Source organism: Apostichopus japonicus, chromosome 15, assembly GCF_037975245.1.
Source record: "Apostichopus japonicus isolate 1M-3 chromosome 15, ASM3797524v1, whole genome shotgun sequence".
Lineage (NCBI taxonomy): Eukaryota > Metazoa > Echinodermata > Holothuroidea > Aspidochirotida > Stichopodidae > Apostichopus > Apostichopus japonicus.
The window spans coordinates 11,172,187-11,183,288 of record NC_092575.1 but is presented as its reverse complement, the minus strand read 5'-3'; the positions used below and the strand labels follow the sequence as shown (position 1 = coordinate 11,183,288).

At 37.4% G+C, this 11,102-nt stretch overlaps 1 long non-coding RNA gene across 1 annotated transcript; it reads left to right on the top strand.

Moving 5' to 3' along the window:
• Window positions 1–159: 159 nt before the first annotated feature.
• LOC139981516 (uncharacterized) lies at window positions 160–4,959 on the top strand. The gene is made up of 3 exons (XR_011797880.1): window positions 160–1,254; window positions 2,056–2,266; window positions 4,195–4,959. It is a non-coding gene; the product is annotated as an uncharacterized lncRNA (long non-coding RNA).
• The last annotated feature ends 6,143 nt before the right edge of the window (window positions 4,960–11,102 follow it).

Here is an 11,102-nt window from a genome sequence, read left to right as displayed (position 1 = left end):
GAAGCTTAAAGTGCAACAACATCAGAAAACTTTGCCCCAACTTCTAATAAGTTGTCAATTATGCATTTTCCAGAAAAATGTTCAATGTTCAAAGTTGGTTTGTCACAACATCCCCTTTGGTTTATAGTCTTGCAGGCAGATGGGTCTTTGTAGGTGAAAGTATGTGCACTGAAAAAATAAACTAGTCAATATTGCCACGGACTAACGTTAAATTAGTCTGTAACGTTAGTCAATGCACACGGACTAGCAAAAATCTTCGTTTCATCGCTGCTTCTTAGTTAGTTTACACTGACTAAGGAAAATATAATCGCAGCTTAGTCGGTGGCGACGGACTAAGGTATTTTAACCCATGGACTAAGAACGATACGGACACCCGATTTACGCCATAATCGTAGCTTAGTCGGTGTCGACAGACTAATGTATTTTAACCCAATTCGATTCACTTCAATTTGGAAACCGAGAGGCAACGGCAGCTTGCTGGGCTTGGCATAGTTTCATACGATCACTCTAAGCAACTTTCAACCGTAAATCACCCAAGAAGGGCTTTAGAAGAATGGAGGTATTAACTGCATCATCGGCCTACCTGTTATTCCTTTAATTTGAAGGTAAAATTAAAGTTAATTGTTAGGCCACTGGCACTAGTACTGTATTATGGTTAGTGTAACGCTACCGTTGTCACGTTGGCGTTTCGCAATACACAAGTGCAATGACAGTGAGTAGCCTATAGGCTTCTACTGGGTACTGCAGTGCATTCTCAACACTAAAGTGTGCATCCTAAACACCAATTAACAATGTGTTATGTGTGTATTGGGCTAGATTGAACAGTGGCACATAATCTTCTTATTTATTCCCAAACAAATGCTGGAACCATAAGGCTCAATAGTTTATTTGAAGTCTACACTCATTTGGTAAAGATTTCCTGTAATTTCCCATGTGAATCTAAATGGGTAGGCTTTGTGATATTGAATAAGCAAGGCTAGACCTTCAAACGTACAGTCACAGTAGGCTGAACAAATTATGTTGGCTAGTCAACGGTATTATATGTTGCGAGCAGTCAGGATGCACGCTTCAGTTCTATTTAACCTTTTCATTTATCATTTTTTAGTATTTAATTTCCGGTCACGCCCAGGAAACAATTGCGACATTCCTTCACGGTCGACTTGCTAACTGTAAGAAGTATTAACCGTTTTTTCTCAGGAAAGCTTGATAGTCTGAAGTTATTAAAACATGTGCTTTTAGTATACTGCCAAAAGAGTAAGTTGTTGTATTTGCATTGATATTTTATGTAGAAGTAACGGAAAATTGAGTATGTTTAGTTTGGTCTAATTGCACGTTTTTTTTTTCTGTCCAATGTAGTGCAGGGTTCACTTGCGCGAATTCAAATTATTCTGTTTATGTATATGTAATATGCATCGATTCTTAGATTATGATGTTTTTTTGACATTTGTTTGTAATTCAAGCATATCTGTTTAGTAGCAAAGTTTAAAGGTTAAGATTAATTAGTTTTCTCTTCTTGATCCTAGATTGAATGAAACTCATTGGCGTAAATAATAGATCAGATGATACAGTTTAACGCAGTTGCTAAAACTCTGGGTATTCTCTAGTCTTCGCCGGTCCATTATATACTTTAGTACTACTAGTAGACTATATCAAAACGACCGAAGACAAACTTAGTGTAACAAAGTACTGATTCTCCTCTAGCCTAGGTCTAAACAGGCTTGTTATGTGAGCAAGCAAAATAACAACTAAAAACGATTAGGCCTATAAATAAGTTGGCTCAGTGCATTTCTGTTTCTAAAATTTTATATTTTTAAAGATCATAAAAACAAACAAAGATTTAGCCCATGTTTTATTATCTCTGTATTCTGGGCATTTGATTCTGGTTGCAATGGTGATGACACTCTCGTTCAAATTTTCAGCTTTATACAGTCTGCTTCAAACTTTGGGATTGTTTTTTGAGACTATAGTGGAAGCAAATCTCACATAACTTTGTGGTGACAACTTTATTTATATTTTTTTTCAAATGATGAATACTTTGCTGTTTCTTTCTTCCAGCAGGAATTGAAAAGCCAAATATCTAAGTCAAGGGTGAGCTTTCCTGTGATGTACGACACCAGTGTGGAGGCAACAACAGAAGAGGAGAACTGTTATATATGGCTTAAAGACATGTTTTAAGATGATATATTGGTACCCTTCGCAGAACAAAAGTTTATCCAAGAGTCCAAAAAGCAAAGGAACAAGTACCATAGAGAAAAAAGATGGAAGAGTGAGTTTAACTATTGTACCCAACTGTTTAATGATATTTAAGATACTTTTCATAACCTGTTTTAAAAAAAAACCAGTCTAGTATATCATTTACGTGCAAGCTTCATAAGTTTGGTCAAATTTTCACTGATCTGTAGAGTGGGAGTCCAGAGGGTTTGGTTAGCTGGAAAGGTAACCAATTGCCTGGTACATCACAATGTTCACAATGCATTCCTGTATATGAAACCTGATGACTGGCAAACCGAATGTGGTGGATGTGGCTGGGAGAGCAATTTTAAAGTCACCTAATAGCTAACCTAGAGCAGCTTTCATGGTAACCACATCAAAGTAAGAACAATGTGTCAGGTATGGCCCCAAGAGCAACAAATGGCCATTGCCAGTAATTATTGGTGGTGGGGTACCCCTGTCAGTGATCTATAATTGACCCCTCACGGCTGACCTAGGTCAGCTCATGAGGTAACCACTTGAAACCTACTGGAAAATTTTGGTTAGGACTTCAGATACAAGGGATGGGCATTGCCAGTAAATTTTATTGGTGGGGTACCCCTGCTAGTAGACCCCCAATATGCCCATCCCCTCATTGACCTAGGTGAGCTCATGATTTGACCAGTTGAAACCTACAGGAAAATGATAGGTATCACTTCATATGTAAGGGATGGGCATTTCCAGTATTTTATATTGGTGGGCCACCACTGCCAGAGTCCGCCCATCCCTTACATATAGAATCCTGTCAATAATTTCCCAGTAGTTTTCAACTGGTTAAATCATGAGCTGACCTAGATCAATAGGGGGGGGGGGGGAGCTTTTTGGGGGTCTACTGGCAGGGGTACCCCACTAATATAAATTACTGGAAATGCCCATCCCTTACATATATATAGAGTCCTGCCAATCATTTTACAGTATTTTTCAACTGGTTACCTCATGAGCTAATCTAGGTCAATGGGGGATGGGCATTTTGGGGGTCTACTGACAGGGTTACCCACCAATGTAAATGACTGGAAATGCCCATCCCTTACATATGAAGTGATACCTATCATTTTCCAGTAATTTTTCAACTGGTTATCTCATGAGCTGACCTAAGTCAATGAGGGAATGGGCATTTTGGGGGTCTACTGGCAGGGGTACCCCCCCCCAATATAAATTACTGGAAATTCCCATCCCTTACATATGAAGTGATACCATTTTCCAGTAGTTTTCAACTGGTTACATCATGAGCTCATCTAGGTCAATGGGGGTTGGGCATTTTGGGGGTCTACTGGCAGGGGTACCCCACCAATAAAAATTACTGGCAATGCCCATCAGTTGTATCTGAAGCCCTAACCAACATTTTCCAGTAGGTTTCAAGTGGTTACCTCATGAGCTGACCTAGGTCAGCCTTGAGGGGTCAATTATAGATCACTGGCAGGGGTACCCCACCACCAATAATTACTGGCAATGGCCATTTGTTGCTCTTGGGGCCATACCTGACATATTGTACTTACTTTGATGTGTTACCATGAAAACTGATCTAGGTTAGCTATCAGGTGACTTAAAAATTGCTCTCCCAGCCACACTCACCACAGTCAATTTGCCAGTCGTCTGGTTTCATATACAGGAATGCACTGTGAACATTGTGATGTACAAGGCAATTGGTTACCTTCCCAGCTAACCAAACCCTCTGGGATCCTGGTCTACTGGGATCATTATTAACATGATTAACATAATTATTAAGCTTTGAGAAATAACTTGGTGTTATGCTGTGCAAAGCAAATAATAATTTGGTAAAGCTGCTATTCCTGGCTTATAATTTGAGGGACCTAGATTTAAATGTATACCTCCCAATATGTTATAAAATTTTAATGTAAATGTATGTTTATGATAATGTGAGTTATCATGTGCTATATATATATGTATCTGTGCTTACACATATATCATATTTTCTGTTCACAGGTCAATAATGGTGCAGATTTTGGCTTCCTGAAGACAAGTGGGAGGCCATTTGTAGTTAAGAGAAACACTCTTTGTTCGTGAAGACTTAACTGGTGTCGATTTGGGGTACCACTTTAAAACGAAAGTCATGAGGAACCCTTGCCCAAGACTCAACTTTGCATTATTGTGCAGTGCTATACTTTTGCGATTCATGTTTGATCCATTAACTTGTCTTAACTTTGTTGGAAAAAAAAAATCAGATTTTCAGATTTTATTTACAGTGATTTCTTCTCTATCTGTCGAAAGTCAGCCTTTTGTAGACATCAGAGGTTTTATCAGAAATAAATACTGCCAACGTACACATTATTTGTGTTTCTTCTGCTCTCTTTTCTTTCAGTGATACTAGTCAGTGAAACTAGTCGGGTTTAATTCTTTCAGTGAATCTAGTCAGTGCAACTAGTCAGTCGATACCGACTAAGAAAGGTTAGTCGGGAGAGGCACCATCCTGACTAATGTAAAACCTGCTGTAAACTAGTCGGTGGCTCATATAAATTAGTCGGTAAAGACCGACTAATGTCACCAACTAATGTAACTGGCTAATAAACATTTACCGACTAAAAAATTGTTGATCGACTAAGCTGACGGACTAAGATGACCGACTATGAAATCCAACTGACTAAGGAATAAATTAGTCGGTATAGCAACTGACTAAGGCTATGTTAGTCGGGAGAGGCACCAGATGGACTAACGTTTTGTTAGTCGGTGAACCAATTTAAGTTTTCAGTGTGTATGTGTGGGCCTGTAAACCCATGAGTGTGTTTCGTCATTATATTAAAAAAAGGAAACAACACTAGTTGAACGTTCAGATAAGATTCATGATATTGCGTCGTTCAGCTTTAACGATCTAATTGTTTCGATATTGGTCTATAAATTGATGTTAGCTTTTAGATTTTGTGCAAAGTCAGTGTTTATTTAATGAAATGAGAGTAGGCTACCTAGCAAAAAGCAACCAGTTCCCCCGCATGTAGACCTGTTGCCTTTTGCTTGGAATACAAACAGATATATAAATATAAACCATATAGTTAGATACCCTGACAGGAATAGTTCGGTCTTTTAATATATATTTTTTCTGTATATTTTATTTCAGTTTAAACCTTCCTGTATTCTGAAAACGGATGTGAATGATAATCAATTAAAAAAGAATGGGACCACTTATGGTTGAATGTGTGATTATAGTTAACATTGATTCATATATTAACTTATATATGAGCAAGCTACCATTAAGCTACCTTCAGCATTTTTCTCTTTTTTTAATCATATTTTCCGTTATAAAGATCATTATGTTATCATTTCATGTAGTCTTTGACGTTTCGTTACAAACGCGTTATATGACTTAGCTTAGGAGTTTTTGTCACTATTCGTGCGGCGGTGTTATGAATTCGATGCAGTCAATTCATTTGTGCATTTGTAATTCCATAGGGCAAAGAATTACCGTAGTCAAGTCGATATGTTATCAGGGTATGCACCAACTATTCAGTTGCTTGTCTAGTCAGATATCTTCTAATCTTGCTGATGTTGCGCAAATGAAAATAAGTTGATTTACAAATGTGTTTTATGTGTTCATCCATATTGAGTTCAGGATCAATTCTTACTCCAAGATTGCAGACTGAGGTTTTATCGACAATATTTATGTTGCATTGACTGATGCTTAGTTGTGTTACATGCAGTTTTGCTGCTTGTTGTTTTCTGTCACAAATCAAGACTTCAGTATGTTCAGTTTGATAGGTGATTGTGGGTCATCCCTGACTGAATATCATCTAGATGCAAGATTGGACCTTTAGTATGAACGCCCTCGATTGGATCTGTTAGTTTTGGATCAATGGTGAGGTAAAGCTGAGTGTCATCAGCGTACATATGATACTTTAGCTGATGCGTATCAATGATAACACCTAGAGGAGATGTGTATATAGTGAAGATAACTGGTCCCAGTACTGAGTCTTGGGGAACTCCACTCAACAGAGGCAGCTTCTCAGATGTTGCTCCATTTACACATACTGACTGAGTTCTGTTGGTGAGGTATGACCTAAACCATTTAAGAACGATCCCGCTGATGCCAAACCTGTGTTCGAGGCGATTTAGTAATTTTGATGGTTCACTGTGTCAAAAGCTGCACTTAAATCAAGTAACATCAGAATAACCACAGACCCTTGATCTATTGATGTTAGAATGACACCTTTGACACGTAGTAGGGCCGTCTCAGCGCTGTGGCATGAATGATATGCTGATTGAAAGGGTCCTAACAAGTTGTTAGTAGATAGATAGTTCTTTAATTGGATAGCTGCCATTCGTTCTATCAGTTTTGACACAAAATCCAGATTAGAAACTGGTCTTCAGTTTCCTAGAGTTGGTTCCAGATTGTTCTTCTCTATCAAAGGAGTCATAACCGCTTCCTTGAGCAATTCAGGATCAAGACCAGTCTGTGAGATTTGTTCACGAGTATGGTGTGAAAAGGAGTGATGACTTCCATACAGACTTTCAGTAGGCATGTTGGAATGGGATCTAGACTACTGGATTTGGGTGGCGCTATGCAACATTTCATCAAAGTTCCACTTGAAACCATATCAAATTCTTTGAAAGATAATTTACAAGGAGGATCCTCATCAGAGTTCAATGGAGCTATATCTGAGAGATGACAAATGGGTGTGGATCTTGGTTATTTTGTCGCGGAAGAATATTTCAAAATGGGGAAGCCAAATCAAGTGAAGAGGAATGATGAGGAAGAGGCTTTTCCTTAGTTCTTTTGAGAAGTTCATTTAATATCTTGAACATATCCTTTTGACTTCCTGATTTTCCCTTTATATAATATTAAATATCATAATATCTCAAACAAATAAGGGTAGTTTTAACTGAAAACTGGGCAGGTTTCATTGCAAATTTAATTTAATGTTAATAGAGCTGTTTTTCAGTATTTCCGTTTTAATATGAAGAGAAAACATTTTAAATTTATCCTTCTAATTGTTGCAATATGGTAATTCAACAAATATTTGAATAGAAATATTTCGTACTTTTTAAGATAAAGATCAAAAACAGGAATGGCAAAGAACGCAATCAGTTACCGTAAATAATTACAATTTCATTGTTTCAAGATGGATTATAATACATGAGTAACTTCATTGTGCCTTGGAGTGTTTCAACATTTTAGAGGGTATTGCGGCACCTGCAGAAGTTAACTACACAAAAAAACAAAGCCAGTTGAAAGCTGCCGTGGCATGAATTTATATGAAAATTAAATAAGATTAATTTTAACCCCAAATATATTTAATGATAAAGCTTAATTATTAATCAAACATAATTCGTGGGGGAGGGGCGCGGGGTGGGGGTCGGTCGAAAAATCATTCGTATGTCTGCTCTTCAATTCTGAGACAAAGTTGCATTTAAAGTATTTTCCTTGTTCTTTAACTTGCCAATGTGGTAATCGTATAAGTAAGTTATCGAAATATCGATACCCTGTCCGTTAGTTTAAGGTATAATTGATTAAATGGACTGTATTTCGGGTTGTTAACCCTGGATTCTTCCCTTCAGTGATCCCCAGTAGGTTGTGTTTGTGATATCATAAACTTTATATGTAAGTTTTACTTTCCCAGCATAATCTTATTGTTTATGTATCTTGGAAACTTGAAACATTAGGAACGTTGATTAGCTGTCAAAGTTATTTTTATGACGAATTTCATCAAGATGCATCTCTTTTTTTTTTTAGATATGTTAGTTTTCTCCTGGAATAAGTGAGATAAATATTATAAAGAAGACCAAGAGTATTTTTCATTTTTCTTTAATACATTTCGTTACAATTTCCACATTTGGTTGACCGGAAACTTTCACATTAGTAAGCTTGATAAAGATAAAATAAAGTAAACTTCAAGGGGTAACAAACCCCAATTTCAATCCTTGGCATATATGACAGAGAAATTTGTGATGACCAACTCCCCAAAATACCTAAGAAAATACAATGTTTTATTTGGGAGATATGTCTGTTTAAAAGTCATTTATGTAAGCTGTTAGTTTTTTAAATCTGTGATGTCACAGTGCCACTACGATATGGAACATTTTTTACTTTTTCTTTGTCTTTATTATGTTTGTATGTATGTATGTATGTATGTTTGTATATATGTATTTAAATTCTCCTACAAGCAGGAACTCGCGAAGAAGCCATCATTGGCTTATCAAAGCCGCAAGCTGACACAAGTCAGTATCTTAGATTAATACTTAACGACCATAATTATGAAATGTCAATTGTCAACAACTCTGTAACTGGACGACATTCATTAATCTTGGAGTGACTCGAACTCGGGACCTTATGATTGAAATGCACCGGCGTTAACCACTGAGCTAACACTCCACTTTCTTATATTTTCAAGGTAAAATGTTAACAGTGTTTACACTGAAGCAAATACCAACAATATGTCATGTTAATAGATTGGATATTTTAGCATCAGTAACCATCTCCATTTCAGAAAACAAGCATTTCAATGAATTAAGAAAGCATACTAAGTTATAACAAAGTTATAAAGAAAATACCATTTGTTCTTCAAATTTTTGTTTCTTTAAGTTTATATGTACTTTCTCAAAATGGCGTTTACAGAGTTCTAAGAAGACCGGCACCGATTGAAGAAAACCCTTTTTGGGGTCGAATTTGAAATTTTATGTAGTCACAGACTACTAGGAAGACATTTAGAGGAAGAACATCATTTGTTGCAGCTCTCTCCACTGATGCTCGTCAGCGCATTTTCTGGATCAAACGGACCAAAAAACGCGCGGCCATGCAGCTGCCTCCGCCTCTTTCCTTCTCTCTCTCTCCACCTCTCAACTCTCTCCTCTCCTCTCTCCCTTTTTGGTTTCGATGGTAATCGTAACCTATGCACTAATGCAGGCGGAGAGTGTATTTACGTGTGTGTGTGTGACGCTTAGCTTGTAAACACGACATCTCAAGCTTGGACAAGCTTGGACGATCTCATATTTCGTGAGTAGGAGAACCACATTGAGTAGAAGAACCCTATTGTTTTGTGGGGAGGTCAAAGGTCAGTTGGGGTCACCAGGGGCCAAATAGTAAAACCTTGTCAACACGATATCTCAAGAAGGGAAACTTGGACCAATATCATATTAAGTATGTAGTTGTGGAAACCTTGTTTCATATCTACCGTATCTCCCACCGACCAGCCCAGTAAATAACATAAGAATAGGAGGCTGTTGGAAATTGGACATTACCTTGTGGGCTTCCGTATAGAATCAAATAAATTTTTGCGAACGAAGTCTCATAGGCTTTAGTACGTCGATAAATTGCCTATTTCGCTAATACATTGCGTGCAAATAGTTGTACTCAGTTGTACATCGGTGCTATTGGAAGTTTCCGTAGTACTTCACAGTTGTCGAGATTTACTGCCAAATTAAAAAATCAGGTTTGGATGTAGTTTTCGTTGGAGAAATGACGAAACTTAACTGTCGCCTAGTTAGATTTTTGAATATGATCAAACTCAATGCGAATTAGTTGTGTAAAACGGTCTTAGTTTGGCAGTGAGTTGTTCACGAGCTGTGTCTGGATTAGCTACACCTTGAAAGTAATGTTCGTCTTTCGTCACGTTTGTGAAAGGGGCAACTCGAACAAACCTGGCTATAGGCATATTGGCAATGTTATGTAGTCTAGGCCAGCAAGAGGTAAAGTTGGGTTCGTTAACACAACAACGTTAACAATAACAGTCAGAATACCAATACACTTTAGATGGCAAAACATCTCCTAAATTATTCTTACGGCCTTTGCTTACTGGCTATTAGTCATAATTCGCAAATTATACAACAATTTAAGGAGTTTGAGACAAGTTTGCTATTGTTGCTGCTAGGTTTTATTGGAGGTAGAGGCTGTTACAACCTCAGATTTTCATTGAGTTAAAGATCGCTTTGATATTAGGCAGTGTAATGGAGTAATTGGTATTTTTGCAGTTGTTTTATTTTTATTTATTTGAGACATTACAGTAGCCTAGCTGCTTATTTATGATTCTGTGACATGTTTTACTTTGTTCAACACTTACGTTTGGTGGAAGAAAGTTTAAACGTCATACTGCACAGAAACATAGTTTTCCAATGTGTAATTACGTAGCACCATGTATCTGCCTAAGTGCAGTGGCGAGTGAAATTTTGCGAGTAGATTTTTAGTCACGGTCGCCAAATCGAGTACTTTAAAAATATTTGTCGAGGCCTGAAAACCTTGAAAACATGATTTCTCATGGTAGAAATCATGGATACTTTTTATTCATGGTATATGGATTTGCCATATTGCGTACAAGAGTCCTGTTGCTTGTGAGGTCAACCTCATTTGATGTCACCAGAGGTCAAACTCTTAAAATCCTTTTACGTGATATCTAACGATGGGAATTGTGGATACACCTCTCATACTTGGTGTGCATGGTTTCATAACATTGAGTGCAAGATCCCTACTGTCTTTGGTGGAGGTGTGTATTGCCACGTACAGTAGACTGACCTGTGTTTATCATGCAATAATGTAATTGTATCAAAATGATGGTTTGTGCCATTTCTATTGTACAGCTAGTTCTAGTTACTAACAATCAAAAGCCTATAGTGCAATGAAGTCATCGATACCTCAATGCATTTTGATTATGTGGTTACGGGAGATGATCCATACTCTCTCCTGCACTATTCGCGTTTATAGAGCAACTTGCAATCCCCTTCTTTCGTTATTTATGAAATGATTTTGAATTCTTTCTTTCAGTTTCTTTTCTCACGCTAATACTTCATGTAAATTTAATACTACCATCCATTGAAGGCCTAAAATAGCAACAATCTTATCTATGTGATCTGGGTTAGTCTGAAAAAAGAATTTCCTCTGATATGTCAGTTGTTGAAAAACAGTTACCGGATAT